This window comes from Ascaphus truei, unplaced genomic scaffold, assembly GCF_040206685.1.
Source record: "Ascaphus truei isolate aAscTru1 unplaced genomic scaffold, aAscTru1.hap1 HAP1_SCAFFOLD_259, whole genome shotgun sequence".
In the NCBI taxonomy this organism is placed as follows: Eukaryota; Metazoa; Chordata; class Amphibia; order Anura; family Ascaphidae; genus Ascaphus; species Ascaphus truei.
The window spans coordinates 1-16,795 of record NW_027455525.1 but is presented as its reverse complement, the minus strand read 5'-3'; positions in this window follow the sequence as shown (position 1 = coordinate 16,795).

The following is a 16,795-nucleotide window of genomic DNA, read 5'->3' as shown; positions in this document are numbered from 1 at the left end:
TCCGTTGCCAAAATAATAAATAGCCAATACATTTCAATGACATTCACATATCAATGAACCCCTTAATCACCTTATCGGGTACTAACTTCAAAGGTAATTAAGGGGTTAAGCCATCCTGCAATGGCAACACCACTTATCCATAACATCCTCAATGAATTAAAAAGCAATTTCCTAAACAAATCTCATGTAATCATTCAATCTAAAGCATCAAATGCAAATCCAAAGCCTCAAATGCCACTTAAAACATTGCATTTACATTGTATACATGCTGCATAAAATGTAAGCTCCATGTAGATGCAGCAAATCAATGTTAACAATACAATATTCCTAATAAAATAGCATTACATCACAAGAAGTATACTATGTCATCCAATAAAGTCATCATCAATCAATTAACATACATGAATTACATCCCAAAACAATTAAAATAGCATCCATAGCAATTACACAATTAACTATAGGTACCGTTACAGAGAACAAGTTAGCATCATACAAAATAGGACACCAAAAATTACAATATAATAAAGCAAGCCTCACCATTACCTACAGTACAGCATAGAAGTCCAAAAATTACATCTCTCTAATTATAAAATACATTTAACACACATCTGTCCATAGCAGCATAGGCACAATCATTTACAATACTGCAAATCAAGCTTTTACAACACTATCATTTCTTACCCTGTATGTATATATCTCTCTAGACATACATACATACATACAGTGGCAAGAAATGATTTACATTAAAAAAAAATATACACATGAAAAAGCAAGAAAAAACACATTTACATTAAATACATTTCTTTATTTAACTTACCATTACTTGACCCACTCACCGACTCCCGTTGATCAGCTTACTCACGAACCAATCCACGAACAGGAACCCATAAAATAAGAAACCATAAAATAATAAACATTAAAATAATAAAACATGGCAATCCAGGGGTCTTCTAGTTGTAATCCATCTTCATCTGTATTCTTCTATCTTCTTCCGGGGTCTTCTTCCCGTCTTCGGCTTCTTGTCCGGAAGTCCTTCCTCCTCGGCGTCTGGCTTCAAAATGAGACGACGTAGGCTTTTAAAGGCCTATAATGTCACATTTTCGTCATATGGTTCCCACGACCCTGATTGGACCGTGAAAACCATGTGTTTTGGCCGATAAAAAAAAAATGATGACGTCACTTAAAGGCAATGAAAGCACATGAAAAAGACACAGAAGCATAACCCTTGGTGCGCTTCTGCGTCTTTTTCATTATCTTCTGACGTCGGAGTCTTCCTATGGAAGTTACCAGTGGAGGAGGGGTGCCTCCACATCACAGTAGCAGCAAGAGGGGAGAGTTGATCTACTTCAAGATCCCTTCTAGGAAGCATGAGCGCGGATTGACTTTCCTGCAATGAAAGCACAGCCAATCAGAATGGCTTTGCTTCAATTGCCTTTAACATGACGTCATTAAAAGAAATATGGCCGGCCTCACATGGTACGGCAGCCAATCAGAGCGTGGGAAGTCTATCCCTACTCTGATTGGTTCTAGTACCATGTGACAGGCTTTCAATGACGTCATATACGTTCTTCCCCAAGCCTCTGTCACATGGTCTACTAGAGCCAATCAGAGTAGGGATAGACTTCCCACGCTCTGATTTGCTGCCGTACCATGTGAGGCCGGCCATGTTTCTTTTAATGATGTCATGTTAAAGGCAATTGAAGCAAAGCCATTCTGATTGGCTGTGCTTTCATTGCCTTTAAGTGACGTCATCATTTTTTTTTTTATCGGCCAAAACACATGGTTTTCACGTCCCAATCAGGGCCGTGGGAACCATATGACGAAAATGTGACGTCATAGGCCTTTAAAAGCCTATGTCGTCTCATTTTGAAGCCAGACGCCGAGGAGGAAGGACCTCCGGACAAGAAAGAAGACCAGGGCGTGGCCGAAGACGGGAAGAAGACCCCGGAAGAAGATAGAAGAATACAGATGAAGATGGATTACAACTAGAAGACCCCTGGATGGCCGTGTTTTATTATTTTAATGTTTATTATTTTATGGTTTCTTATTTTATGGGTTCCTGTTCGTGGATTGGTTCGTGAGTAAGCTGATCAACGGGAGTCGGTGAGTGGGTCAAGTAATGGTAAGTTAAATAAAGAAATGTATTTAATGTAAATGTGTTTTTTTTTGCTTTTTCATGTGTATATTTTTTTAATGTCAATCATTTCTTGCCACTGTATGTATGTATGTATGTATGTCTAGAGAGATAACTACATACAGGGTAAGAAATGATAGTGTTGTTAAAGCTTGATTTGCAGTATTGTAAATGATTGTGCCTATGCTGCTATGGATAGATGTGTGTTAAATGTATTTTATAATTAGAGAGATGTAATTTTTGGGCTTCTATGCTGTACTGTAGGTAATGGTGAGGCTTGCTTTAGTATATTGTAATTGTTGGTGTCCTATTTTGTATGATGCTAACTTGTTCTCTGTAACGGTACCTATAGTTAATTGTGTAATTGCTATGGATGCTATTTTAATTGTTTTGGGATGTAATTCATGTATGTTAATTGATTAATGGTGACTTTATTGGATGACATAGTATACTTCTTGTGATGTAATGCTATTTTATTAGGAATATTGTATTGTTAACATTGATTTGCTGCGTCTACATGGAGCTTACATTTTAGGCAACATGTATACAATGTAAATGCAATGTTTTAAGTGGCATTTGAGGCTTTAGATTGAATGATTACATGAGATTTGTTTAGGAAATTGCTTTTTAATTCATTGAGGATGTTATGGATAAGTGGTGTTGCCATTGCCGGATGGCTTCACCCCTTAATTACCTTTGAGGTTAGTAACCGATAAGGTGATTAAGGGGTTCATTGATATGTGAATGTCATTGAAATGTATTGGCTATTTATTATTGTGGAAACGGAACAGAATGATGATGCTGGCGACGGGGCCTTCTTATTGATGAGGTTAGTAGAATTTTCTTCATTTTACTATGGTATTTAATGTGTTTAATAATGGCCAAATAATGTATTATCCCTATGTGGATTATAGTTATTTGGCACATTATTGTACTGTATGTGCAGGGGGGAGGGGGTATTGGCCCCAAGGGTATGTGGTTGGACTCCCTTGTGGGTAGTGGGTGAGGGTGGTTAGGCCTCAGGGGGTGGGGGGGGTAGTGGGGGAGGGTATGTGGGTGATGGTGGGTTAACCCCTTAATGACTGTAGCGGTTAATAACCCGCTATGGTGATTAAAGGGTTAGGGGACATTACATTGGATGTTTTAATTCTTGTGTCTGTTTTGCCGAAGTGGATGGGGCATGGGCAGGATGAAGATGAGGATGGCCTTCATTGTGGCAGCCGCACATGGGTGAGTGCTATATGTATTTAATGTCTTTATTGTTCTGTATGTATTTTAAATGGACACATGCACTATTATCCATTTGTGGATAATAGTCATTGTGCCCATTACTATAGTGTATGTTAGGGGGGCATAGGTGTTGGTGTAATATATATATATATATATATATATATATATTCATTTATATATACCACCACTATTAAGGTTATGGTGGGTAAAAAAAGTGACTAAAACCCTCCACAGTAAAGCATATATATATATATTTCTTTAGTTAGTGTGGGGCTGTTGTGTGTGTTTTCTTTTTATTGTGGGTAGCGGGGGTGGGTGAAGGGGGTATTAGCCCCAACGGTGGTTTGTTTAGGGCTTGCGGGTGGGTAGTGGGAGGCCTTAACCCCTTCATGACCGGTCGTGTAGGGGTTAAACGCACCCGCAACCCTCCCGCAAGCCCTAAACAAACAACAAGGGCTAAATACCCCCTTCACCCACCCCCGCTACCCACAATAAACCTGGCACGGCTCTTTAACCCCTTCATTGCATTAGCGGTTAACCAGTAAGGTATTGAAGTGGCGTTTAAATGCATTTTTCCTGCCTCGGATGCATGCCGGGGGGGTCCCGTGCTGGTATTAATGGTATCAGCTCCGGAGACCCCGGCATCAATCCCAGCCAGGAAAAAGGCCTGATTTTTTCTAAGTACTGATCCGCCGCTCATTTGCTGCCTCTCAGCAGCAACTTGCCATCTTTTTCTTGCGTGGCTGATTCGCCAGCAAACCGCCATTCTAGAGTGGCGAATAGCGCCGCTTAGCTACTCGCCTCTACTAGAATACAGCGTGGCGGAAAATGTTTCATTTTTAGGTGGAAAGTGCCTTCTCGCCTCGCCACCGGCGGGGAAAAAAAACCGCCAGCCAAACTGGCGTTTTTTTTTTAATCTCGCCACTTTCTCGCCCGTTACTGAATAGGGATAGGCATTTTTGGCGGGAAAGTGTCGAGAAATGCCTTTCCGCTGCTTACTGTATGAGGCCCTAGATCTAATATCTGCCTATTTGCATCACTACACCCTCCTCATTTGGATATGTGCAGGGAGAGGCGTCTCTCTCTGTGCAGGGAGATCGCCTGTGAGCGCTGTGCAGGGAGAGGCGTCTCTCTCTGTGCAGGGAGATCGCCTATGAGCGCTGTGCAGGGAGAGGCGTCTCTCTCTGTGCAGGGAGATCACCTGTGAGCGCTGTGCAGGGAGAGGCGACTCTCTCTGTGCAGGGATATCAACTGTGAGCGCTGTGCAGGGAGAGGTGGCACTCGCAGTGCAGGGAGATCGCCCGTGAGCGCTGTGCAGGCAGAGGTGGCTCTCTCTGTGCAGGGAGATCGCCCGTGAGCGCTGTGCAAGGAGAGGCGACTCTCTCTGTGCAGGGAGATCGCCCGTGAGCGCTGTGCAGGGAGAGGCGACTCTCTCTGTGCAGGGAGATCGCCTGTGAGCGCTGTGCAGGGAGAGGCGACTCTCTCTGTGCAGGGATATCACCTGTGAGCGCTGTGCAGGGAGAGGCGACTCTCTCTGTGCAGGGAGTTCGCCTGTGAGTGCTGTGCAGGGAGAGGCGACTCTCTCTGTGCAGGGACATCGCCTGAGAGCGCTGTGCAGGGAGAGGCGGCTCTCTCTGTGCAGGGAGATCGCCCATGAGCGCTGTGCAGGGAGAGGCGACTCTCTCTGTGCAGGGACATCGCCCGTGAGTGCTGTGCAGGGAGAGGCGGCTCTCTCTGTGCAGGGAGATTGCCCGTGAGCGCTGTGCAGGAAGAGGCGGCTCTCTCTGTGCAGGGAGATCGCCTGTAAGCGTTGTGCAGGGAGAGGCGGCTCTCTCTGTGCAGGGAGATCGCCTGTGAGCGCTGTGCAGGGAGAGGCGGCTCTCTCTGTGCAGGGAGATCGCTTGTGAGCACTGTGCAGGGAGAGGCGGCTCTCGCAGTGCAGGGAGATCGCCTGTGAGCGCTGTGCAGGGAGAGGCGGCTCTCTCTGTGCAGGGAGATCACCTTTGAGCGCTGTGCAGGGAGAGGCTGCTCTCTCTGTGCAGGGATATCGCCCTTGAGCGCTGTACAGGGAGAGGCGGCTCTTTCTGTGCAGGGATATCGCCTGTGAGTGCTGTGCAGGGAGAGGCGTCTCTCTCTGTGCAGGGAGATCGCCTGTGAGCGCTGTGCAGGGAGAGGCGTCTCTCTCTGTGCAGGGAGATCGCCTGTGAGCGCTGTGCAGGGACAGGCGGCTCTCTCTGTGCAGGGAGATCGCTTGTGAGCGCTGTGCAGGGAGAGGCGGCTCTCGCAGTGCAGGGAGATCGCCTGTGAGCGCTGTGCAGGGAGAGGCGGCTCTCGCAGTGCAGGGAGATCGCCTGTGAGCGCTGTGCAGGGAGAGGCAGCTCTCGCAGTGCAGGGAGATCACCCGTGAGCGCTGTGCAGGGAGATCGCCTGTGAGCGCTGTGCAGGGAGAGGCGGCTCTCTCTGTGCAGGGAGATCGCCTGTAAGAGCTGTGCAGGGAGAGGCGGCTCTCTCTGTGCAGGGAGATCGCCTGTGAGCGCTGTGCAGGGAGATCGCCTGTGAGCGCTGTGCAGGGAGAGGCGGCTCTCTCTGTGCAGGGAGATCGCCTGTGAGCGCTGTGCAGGGAGAGGCAGCTCTCTCTGTGCAGGGAGATCGCCTTTGAGCGCTGTGAAGGGAGAGGCGGCTCTCTCTGTGCAGGGAGATCGCCTGTGAGCGCTGTGCAGGGAGATCGCCTGTGAGCGCTGTGCAGGGAAATCGCCTGTGAGCGCTGTGCAGGGAGAGGCGGCTCTCTCTGTGCAGGGAGATCGCCTGTGAGCGCTGTGCAGGGAGAGGCGGCTCTCTCTGTGCATGGAGAACGCTTGTGAGCGCTGTGCAGGGAGAGGCGGCTCGCTCTGTGCAGGGAGATCGCCTGTGAGAGCTGAGCAGGGAGAGGCGGCTCTCTCTGTGCAGGGATATCGCCTGTGAGCGCTGTGCAGGGAGAGGCGTCTCTCTCTGTGCAGGGAGATCGCCTGTGAGCGCTATGCAGGGAGAGGCGGCTCTCTCTGTGCAGGGAGATCGCTTGTGAGCGCTGTGCAGGGAGAGGCGGCTCTCGCAGTGCAGGGAGATCGCCTGTGAGCGCTGTGCAGGGAGAGGCAGCTCTCTCTGTGCAGGGAGATCGCCTGTGAGCGCTGTGCAGGGAGATCGCCTGTGAGCGCTGTGCAGGGAGAGGCGGCTCTCTCTGTGCAGGGAGATCGCCTGTGAGCGCTGTGCAGGGAGATCGACTGTGAGCGCTGTGCAGGGAGAGGCGGCTCTCTCTGTGCAGGGAGATCGCCTGTAAGAGCTGTGCAGGGAGAGGCGACTCTCTCTGTGCAGGGAGATCGCCTGTGAGCGCTGTGCAGGGAGATCGCCTGTGAGCGCTGTGCAGGGAGAGGCGGCTCTCTCTGTGCAGGGAGATCGCCTGTGAGCGCTGTGCAGGGAGATCGCCTGTGAGCGCTGTGCAGGGAGATCGCCTGTGAATGCTGTGCAGGGAGAGGCGACTCTCTCTGAGGAGGGATATCGCCCGTGAGCGCTGTGCAGGGAGAGGCGACTCTCTGTGCAGGGATATCGCCTCTGAGCGCTGTGCAGGGAGAGGCGACTCTCTCTGTGCAGGGATTTCGCCTGTGAGCGCTGTGCAGGCAGAGGCGTCTCTCTCTGTGCAGGGAGATCGCCTGTGAGCGCTGTGCAGGGAGATGCGGCTCTCTCTGTGCAGGGAGATCGCTTGTGAGCGCTGTGCAGGGAGAGGCGACTCTCTCTGTGCAGGGAGATCGCCTGTGAGCGCTGTGCAGGGAGAGGCGACTCTCTCTGAGCAGGGAGATCGCCTGTGAGCGCTGTGCAGGGAGATCGCCTGGGAGCGCTGTGCAGGGAGATTGCCTGTGAGCGCTGTGCAGGGAGAGGCGGCTCTCTCTGTGCAGGGAGATCGCCTGTGAGCGCTGTGCAGGGATATCGCCTGTGAGCGCTGTGCTGGGAGATCGCCTGTGAGTGCTGTGCAGGGAGATCGCCTGAGAGCGCTGTGCAGGGAGAGGCGGCTCTCTCTGTGCAGGGAGATCGCCTGTGAGCGCTGTGCAGGGAGAGGTGGCTCTCTCTGTGCAGGGAGATCGCCTGTGAGCGCTGTGCAGGGAGAGGCGGCTCTCTCTGAGCAGGGAGATCGCCTGTGAGCGCTGTGCAGGGAGATCGCCTGGGAGTGCTGTGCAGGGAGATTGCCTGTGAGCGCTGTGCAGGGAGAGGCGGCTCTCTCTGTGCAGGGAGAGGCGGCTTTCTCTGTGCAGGGAGATCGCCTGTGAGCGCTGTGCAGGGATATCGCCTGTGAGCGCTGTGCTGGGAGATCGCCTGTGAGCGCTGTACAGGCAGAGGCGTCTCTCTCTGTGCAGGGAGATCGCCTGTGAGCGCTGTGCAGGGAGAGGCGTCTCTCTCTGTGCAGGGAGATCGCCTGTGAGCGCTGTGCAGGGAGAGGCGACTCTCTCTGTGCAGGGATATCACCTGTGAGCGCTGTGCAGGGAGAGGCGGCACTCGCAGTGCAGGGAGATCGCCCGTGAGCGCTGTGCAGGCAGAGGTGGCTCTCTCTGTGCAGGGAGATCGCCTGTGAGCGCTGTGCAGGGAGAGGCGACTCTCTCTGTGCAGGGAGATCGCCCGTGAGCGCTGTGCAGGGAGAGGCGATTCTCTATGTGCAGGGAGATCGCCTGTGAGCGCTGTGCAGGGAGAGGCGACTCTCTCTGTGCAGGGATATCACCTGTGAGCGCTGTGCAGGGAGAGGCGACTCTCTCTGTGCAGGGAGATCGCCTGTGAGCGCTGTGCAGGGAGAGGCGACTCTCTCTGTGCAGGGACATCGCCTGTGAGCGCTGTGCAGGGAGAGGCGGCTCTCTCTGTGCAGGGAGATCACCTTTGAGCGCTGTGCAGGGAGAGGCGGCTCTCTCTGTGCAGGGAGAGGTGTCTCTCTCTGTGCAGGGATATCGTCCTTGAGCGCTGTGCAGGGAGAGGCGGCTCTCTCTGTGCAGGGATATCGCCTGTGAGCGCTGTGCAGGGAGAGGCATCTCTCTCTGTGCAGGGAGATCGCCTGTGAGCGCTGTGCAGGGAGAGGCGTCTCTCTCTGTGCAGGGAGATTGCCTGTGAGCGCTGTGCAGGGACAGGCGGCTCTCTCTGTGCAGGGAGATCGCTTGTGAGCGCTGTGCAGGGAGAGGCGGCTCTCGCAGTGCAGGGAGATCGCCTGTGAGCGCTGTGCAGGGAGAGGCGGCTCTCGCAGTGCAGGAAGATCGCCTGTGAGCGCTGTGCAGGGAGAGGCAGCTCTCGCAGTGCAGGGAGATCACCCGTGAGCGCTGTGCAGGGAGATCGCCTGTGAGCGCTGTGCAGGGAGAGGCGGCTCTCTCTGTGCAGGGAGATCGCCTGTAAGAGCTGTGCAGGGAGAGGCGGCTCTCTCTGTGCAGGGAGATCGCCTGTGAGCGCTGTGCAGGGAGATCGCCTGTGAGCGCTGTGCAGGGAGATCGCCTGTAAGAGCTGTGCAGGGAGAGGCGGCTCTCTCTGTGCAGGGAGATCGCCTGTGAGCGCTGTGCAGGGAGAGGCAGCTCTCTCTGTGCAGGGAGATCGCATTTGAGCGCTGTGCAGGGAGAGGCGGCTCTCTCTGTGCAGGGAGATCGCCTGTGAGCGCTGTGCAGGGAAATCGCCTGTGAGCGCTGTGCAGGGAGAGGCGTCTCTCTCTGTGCAGGGAGATCGCCTGTGAGCGCTGTGCAGGGAGAGGCAGCTCTTGCAGTGCAGGGAGATCGCCTGTGAGCGCTGTGCAGGGAGATCGCCTGTGAGCGCTGTGCAGGGAGAGGCGGCTCTCTCTGTGCAGGGAGATCGCCTGTGAGCGCTGTGCAGGGAGAGGCAGCTCTCTCTGTGCAGGGAGATCGCATTTGAGCGCTGTGCAGGGAGAGGCGGCTCTCTCTGTGCAGGGAGATCGCCTGTGAGCGCTGTGCAGGGAGATCGCCTGTGAGCGCTGTGCAGGGAGAGGCGTCTCTCTCTGTGCAGGGAGATCGCCTGTAAGAGCTGTGCAGGGAGAGGCGGCTCTCTCTGTGCAGGGAGATCGCCTGTGAGCGCTGTGCAGGGAGATCACCTGTGAGCGCTGTGCAGGGAGAGGCGGCTCTCTCTGTGCAGGGAGATCGCCCGTGAGCGCTGTGCAGGGAGATCGCCTGTGAGCGCTGTGCAGGGAGAGGCGGCTCTCTCTGTGCAGGGATATCGCCTGTGACCGCTGTGCAGGGAGAGGCGTCTCTCTCTGTGCAGGGAGATCGACTGTGAGCGCTGTGCAGGGAGAGGCGGCTCTCTCTGTGCATGGAGATCGCTTGTGAGCGCTGTGCAGGGAGAGGCGGCTCTCTCTGTGCAGGGAGATCGTCTGTGAGAGCTGAGCAGGGAGAGGCGGCTCTCTCTGTGCAGGGAGATCGCCCGTGAGCGCTGTGCAGGGAGAGGCGACTCTCTCTGTGCAGGGAGATCGCCTGTGAGCGCTGTGCAGGGAGAGGTGGCTCTCTCTGTGCAGGGAGATCGCCTGTGAGCGCTGTGCAGGGAGAGGCGGCTCTCTCTGAGCAGGGAGATCACCTGTGAGCGCTGTGCAGGGAGATCGCCTGGGAGCGCTGTGCATGGAGATTGCCTGAGAGCGCTGTGCAGGGAGAGGCGGCTCTCTCTGTGCAGGGAGAGGCGGCTCTCTCTGTGCAGGGAGATCGCCTGTGAGCGCTGTGCAGGGATATCGCCTGTGAGCGCTGTTCTGGGAGATCGCCTGTGAGCGCTGTGCAGGGAGATCGCCTGTGAGCGCTGTGCAGGGAGAGGCGTCTCTCTCTGTGCAGGGAGATCGCCTGTGAGCGCTGTGCAGGGAGAGGCGACTCTCTCTGTGCAGGGATATCACCTGTGAGCGCTGTACAGGGAGAGGCGGCACTCGCAGTGCAGGGAGATCGCCCGTGAGCGCTGTGCAGGCAGAGGTGGCTCTCTCTGTGCAGGGAGATCGCCCGTGAGCGCTGTGCAGGGAGAGGCGACTCTCTCTGTGCAGGGAGATCGCCCGTGAGCGCTGTGCAGGGAGAGGCGACTCTCTCTGTGCAGAGAGATCGCCTGTGAGCGCTGTGCAGGGAGAGGCGACTCTCTCTGTGCAGGGATATCACCTGTGAGCGCTGTGCAGGGAGAGGCGACTCTCTCTCTCTGTGCAGGGAGATCGCCTGTGAGCGCTGTGCAGGGAGAGGCGGCTCTCGCAGTGCAGGGAGATCGCCTGTGAGCGCTGTGCAGGGAGAGGCAGCTCTCGCAGTGCAGGGAGATCACCCGTGAGCGCTGTGCAGGGTGATCGCCTGTGAGCGCTGTGCAGGGAGAGGCGGCTCTCTCTGTGCAGGGAGATCGCCTGTAAGAGCTGTGCAGGGAGAGGCGGCTCTCTCTGTGCAGGGAGATCGCCTGTGAGCGCTGTGCAGGGAGATCGCCTGTGAGCACTGTGCAGGGAGAGGCGGCTCTCTCTGTGCAGGGAGATCGCCTGTGAGCGCTGTGCAGGGAGAGGCGGCTCTCTCTGTGCAGGGAGATCGCCTGTAAGAGCTGTGCAGGGAGAGGCGACTCTCTCTGTGCAGGGAGATCACCTGTGAGCGCTGTGCAGGGAGAGGCGGCTCTCTCTGTGCAGGGAGATCGCCTTTGAGCGCTGTGCAGGGAGATCGCCTGTGAGCGCTGTGCAGGGAGATCGCCTGTGAGCGCTGTGCAGGGAGAGGCGGCTCTCTCTGAGGAGGGATATCGCCCGTGAGCGCTGTGCAGGGAGAGGAGACTCTCTCTGTGCAGGGATATCGCCTCTGAGCGCTGTGCAGGGAGAGGCGACTCTCTCTGTGCAGGGATATCGCCTGTGAGCGCTGTGCAGGGAGAGGCGTCTCTCTCTGTGCAGGGAGATCGTCTGTGAGCGCTGTGCAGGGAGAGGCGGCTCTCTCTGTGCAGGGAGATCGCTTGTGAGCGCTGTGCAGGAAGAGGCGGCTCTCTCTGTGCAGGGAGATCGCCTGTGAGCACTGTGCAGGGAGATCGCCTTTGAGCGCTGTGCAGGGAGAGGCGGCTCTCTCTGTGCAGGGAGATCGCCTGTGAGTGCTGTGCAGGGATATCGCCTGTGAGCGCTGTGCAGGGAGAGGCGGCTCTCTCTGTGCAGGGATATCACCTCTGAGCGCTGTGCAGGGAGAGGCGAATCTCTCTGTGCAGGGATATCGCCTGTGAGCGCTGTGCAGGGAGAGCCGTTTCTCTCTGTGCAGGGAGATCGCCTGTGAGCGCTGTGCAGGGAGAGGCGGCTCTCTCTGTGCAGGGAGATCGCCTTTAAGAGCTGTGCAGGAAGAGGCGGCTCTCTCTGTGCAGGGAGATCTCCTGTGAGCGCTGTGCAGGGAGAGGCGACTCTCTCTGTGCAGGGACATCGCCTGTGAGCGCTGTGCAGGGAGAGGCGGCTCTCTCTGTGCAGGGAGATCACCTTTGAGCGCTGTGCAGGGAGAGGCGGCTCTCTCTGTGCAGGGAGAGGTGTCTCTCTCTGTGCAGGGATATCGCCCTTGAACGCTGTGAAGGGAGAGGCGGCTCTCTCTGTGCAGGGATATCGCCTGTGAGCGCTGTGCAGGGAGAGGCGTCTCTCTCTGTGCAGGGAGATCGCCTGTGAGCGCTGTGCAGGGAGAGGCGTCTCTCTCTGTGCAGGGAGATCGCCTGTGAGCGCTGTGCAGGGACAGGCGGCTCTCTCTGTGCAGGGAGATCGCTTGTGAGCGCTGTGCAGGGAGAGGCGGCTCTCGCAGTGCAGGGAGATCGCCTGTGAGCGCTGTGAAGGGAGAGGCGGCTCTCGCAGTGCAGGGAGATCGCCTGTGAGCGCTGTGCAGGGAGAGGCAGCTCTCGCAGTGCAGGGAGATCACCCGTGAGCGCTGTGCAGGGAGATCGCCTGTGAGCGCTGTGCAGGGAGAGGCGGCTCTCTCTGTGCAGAGAGATCGCCTGTAAGAGCTGTGCAGGGAGAGGCGTCTCTCTCTGTGCAGGGAGATCGCCTGTGAGCGCTGTGCAGGGAGATTGCCTGTGAGCGCTGTGCAGGGAGAGGCGGCTCTCTCTGTGCAGAGAGATTGCCTTTGAGCGCTGTGCAGGGAGAGGTGGCTCTCTCTGTGCAGGGAGATCGCCTGTGAGCGCTGTGCAGGGAGATCGCCTGTGAGCGCTGTTCAGGGAGAGGCGGCTCTCTCTGTGCAGGGATATCGCCTGTGAGCGCTGTGCAGGGAGAGGCGTCTCTCTCTGTGCAGGGAGATCGCCTGTGAGCGCTGTGCAGGGAGAGGCGGCTCTCTCTGTGCATGGAGATCGCCTGTGAGAGCTGAGCAGGGAGAGGCGGCTCTCTCTGCGCAGGGAGATCGCCCGTGAGCGCTGTGCAGGGAGAGGCGACTCTCTCTGTGCAGGGATATCGCCCGTGAGCGCTGTGCAGGGAGAGGCAGCTCTCTCTGTGCAGGGAGATCGCCTTTGAGCGCTGTGCAGGGAGAGGCGGCTCTCGCAGTGCAGGGAGATCGCCTGTGAGCGCTGTGCAGGGAGATCGCCTGTGAGCGCTGTTCAGGGAGAGGCGGCTCTCTCTGTGCAGGGAGATCGCCCGTGAGCGCTGTGCAGGGAGAATGCCTGTGAGCGCTGTTCAGGGAGAGGCGGCTCTCTCTGTGCAGGGATATCGCCTGTGAGCGCTGTGCAGGGACAGGCGGCTCTCTCTGTGCAGGGAGATCGCTTGTGAGCGCTGTGCAGGGAGAGGCGGCTCTCGCAGTGCAGGGAGATCGCCTGTGAGCGCTGTGAAGGGAGAGGCGGCTCTCGCAGTGCAGGGAGATCGCCTGTGAGCGCTGTGCAGGGAGAGGCAGCTCTCGCAGTGCAGGGAGATCACCCGTGAGCGCTGTGCAGGGAGATCGCCTGTGAGCGCTGTGCAGGGAGAGGCGGCTCTCTCTGTGCAGAGAGATCGCCTGTAAGAGCTGTGCAGGGAGAGGCGTCTCTCTCTGTGCAGGGAGATCGCCTGTGAGCGCTGTGCAGGGAGATTGCCTGTGAGCGCTGTGCAGGGAGAGGCGGCTCTCTCTGTGCAGAGAGATTGCCTTTGAGCGCTGTGCAGGGAGAGGTGGCTCTCTCTGTGCAGGGAGATCGCCTGTGAGCGCTGTGCAGGGAGATCGCCTGTAAGAGCTGTGCAGGGAGAGGCGGCTCTCTCTGTGCAGGGAGATCGCCTGTGAGCGTTGTTCAGGGAGAGGCGTCTCTCTCTGTGCAGGGAGATCGCCTGTGAGCGCTGTTCAGGGAGAGGCGGCTCTCTCTGTGCAGGGATATCGCCTGTGAGCGCTGTGCAGGGAGAGGCGTCTCTCTCTGTGCAGGGAGATCGCCTGTGAGCGCTGTGCAGGGAGAGGCGGCTCTCTCTGTGCATGGAGATCGCCTGTGAGAGCTGAGCAGGGAGAGGCGGCTCTCTCTGCGCAGGGAGATCGCCCGTGAGCGCTGTGCAGGGAGAGGCGACTCTCTCTGTGCAGGGATATCGCCCGTGAGCGCTGTGCAGGGAGAGGCAGCTCTCTCTGTGCAGGGAGATCGCCTTTGAGCGCTGTGCAGGAGAGGCGGCTCTCTCTGTGCAGGGAGATCGCTTGTGAGCGCTGTGCAGGGAGAGGCGGCTCTCGCAGTGCAGGGAGATCGCCTGTGAGGGCTGTGCAGGGAGAGGCAGCTCTCTCTGTGCAGGGAGACCGCCTGTGAGCGCTGTGCAGGGAGATCGCCTGTGAGCGCTGTGCAGGGAGAGGCGGCTCTCTCTGTGCAGGGAGATCGCCTGTGAGCGCTGTGCAGGGAGATCGCCTGTGAGCGCTGTGCAGGGAGAGGCGGCTCTCTCTGTGCAGGGAGATCGCCTGTAAGAGCTGTGCAGGGAGAGGCGACTCTCTCTGTGCAGGGAGATCGCCTGTGAGCGCTGTGCAGGGAGATCGCCTGTGAGCGCTGTGCAGGGAGAGGCGGCTCTCTCTGTGCCGGGAGATCGCCTGTGAGCGCTGTGCAGGGAGATCGCCTGTGAGCGCTGTGCAGGGAGATCGCCTGTGAGTGCTGTGCAGGGAGAGGCGGTTCTCGCTGTGCAGGGAGAGGTGGCTCTCTCTGTGCAGGGAGATCGCTTGTGAGCGCTGTGCAGGGAGAGGCGGCTCTCTCTGTGCAGGGAGATCGCCTGTGAGCGCTGTGCAGGGAGATCGCCTTTGAGCGCTGTGCAGGGAGAGGCGACTCTCTCTGTGCAGGGATATCGCCTGTGAGCGCTGTGCAGGGAGAGGCGTCTCTCTCTGTGCAGGGAGATCGCCTGTGAGCGCTGTGCAAGGAGCGGCGGCTCTCTCTGTGCAGGGAGATCGCTTGTGAGCGCTGTGCAGGGAGAGGCGGCTCTCTCTGTGCAGGGAGATCGCCTGTGAGCGCTGTGCAGGGAGATCGACTTTGAGCGCTGTGCAGGGAGAGGCGGCTCTCTCTGTGCAGGGAGATCGCCTGTGAGCGCTGTGCAGGGAGAGGCGGCTCTCTCTGTGCAGGGAGATCGCCTGTAAGATCTGTGCAGGGAGAGGCGGCTCTCTCTGTGCAGGGAGATCGCCTGTGAGCGCTGTGCAGGTAGAGGCGGCTCTCGCAGTGCAGGGAGATCGCCTGTGAGCACTGTGCAGGGAGATCGCCTGTGAGCGCTGTGCAGGGAGAGGTGGCTCTCTCTGTGCAGGGAGATCGCCTGTGAGCGCTGTGCAGGGAGATCGCCTGTGAGCGCTGTGCAGGGAGAGGCGGCTCTCTCTGTGCAGGGAGATCGCCTGTAAGAGCTGTGCAGGGAGAGGCGACTCTCTCTGTGCAGGGAGATCGCCTGTGAGCGCTGTGCAGGGAGATCGCCTGTGAGCGCTGTGCAGGGAGAGGCGGCTCTCTCTGTGCAGGGAGATCGCCTGTGAGCGCTGTGCAGGGAGAGGCGACTCTCTCTGAGGAGGGATATCGCCCGTGAGCGCTGTGCAGGGAGAGGCGACTCTCTCTGTGCAGGGATATCGCCTCTGAGCGCTGTGCAGGGAGATCGCCTGTGAGCGCTGTGCAGGGAGAGGCGGCTCTCTCTGTGCAGGGAGATCGCCTGTGAGCGCTGTGCAGGGAGATCGCCTGTGAGCGCTGTGCAGGGAGAGGCGGCTCTCTCTGTGCAGGGAGATCGCCTGTGAGCGGAGATCGCCTGTGAGTGCTGTGCAGGGAGAGGCGACTCTCTCTGAGGAGGGATATCGCCCGTGAGCGCTGTGCAGGGAGAGGCGACTCTCTCTGTGCAGGGATATCGCCTTTGAGCGCTGTGCAGGGAGAGGCGACTCTCTCTGTGCAGGGATATCGCCTGTGAGCGCTGTGCAGGGAGAGGCGTCTCTCTCTGTGCAGGGAGATCGCCTGTGAGCGCTGTGCAGGGAGAGGCGGCTCTCTCTGTGCAGGGAGATCGCTTGTGAGCGCTGTGCAGGGAGAGGCGGCTCTCTCTGTGCAGGGAGATCGCCTGTGATTGCTGTGCAGGGAGATCGCCTTTGAGCGCTGTGCAGGGAGAGGCGGCTCTCTCTGTGCAGGGAGATCGCCTGTGAGCGCTGTACAGGGAGAGGCGGCTCTCTCTGTGCAGGGAGATCGCCTGTAAGAGCTGTGCAGGGAGAGGCGGCTCTCTCTGTGCAGGGAGATCGCCTGTGAGCGCTGTGCAGGGAGAGGCGACTCTCTCTGAGGAGGGATATCGCCCGTGAGCGCTGTGCAGGGAGAGGCGACTCTCTCTGTGCAGGGATATCGCCTCTGAGCGCTGTGCAGGGAGATCGCCTGTGAGCGCTGTGCAGGGAGAGGCGGCTCTCTCTGTGCAGGGAGATCGCCTGTGAGCGCTGTGCAGGGAGATCGCCTGTGAGCGCTGTGCAGGGAGAGGCGGCTCTCTCTGTGCAGGGAGATCGCCTGTGAGCGGAGATCGCCTGTGAGTGCTGTGCAGGGAGAGGCGACTCTCTCTGAGGAGGGATATCGCCCGTGAGCGCTGTGCAGGGAGAGGCGACTCTCTCTGTGCAGGGATATCGCCTTTGAGCGCTGTGCAGGGAGAGGCGACTCTCTCTGTGCAGGGATATCGCCTGTGAGCGCTGTGCAGGGAGAGGCGTCTCTCTCTGTGCAGGGAGATCGCCTGTGAGCGCTGTGCAGGGAGAGGCGGCTCTCTCTGTGCAGGGAGATCGCTTGTGAGCGCTGTGCAGGGAGAGGCGGCTCTCTCTGTGCAGGGAGATCGCCTGTGATTGCTGTGCAGGGAGATCGCCTTTGAGCGCTGTGCAGGGAGAGGCGGCTCTCTCTGTGCAGGGAGATCGCCTGTGAGCGCTGTACAGGGAGAGGCGGCTCTCTCTGTGCAGGGAGATCGCCTGTAAGAGCTGTGCAGGGAGAGGCGGCTCTCTCTGTGCAGGGAGATCGCCTGTGAGCGCTGTGCAGGGAGAGGCGACTCTCTCTGAGGAGGGATATCGCCCGTGAGCGCTGTGCAGGGAGAGGCGACTCTCTCTGTGC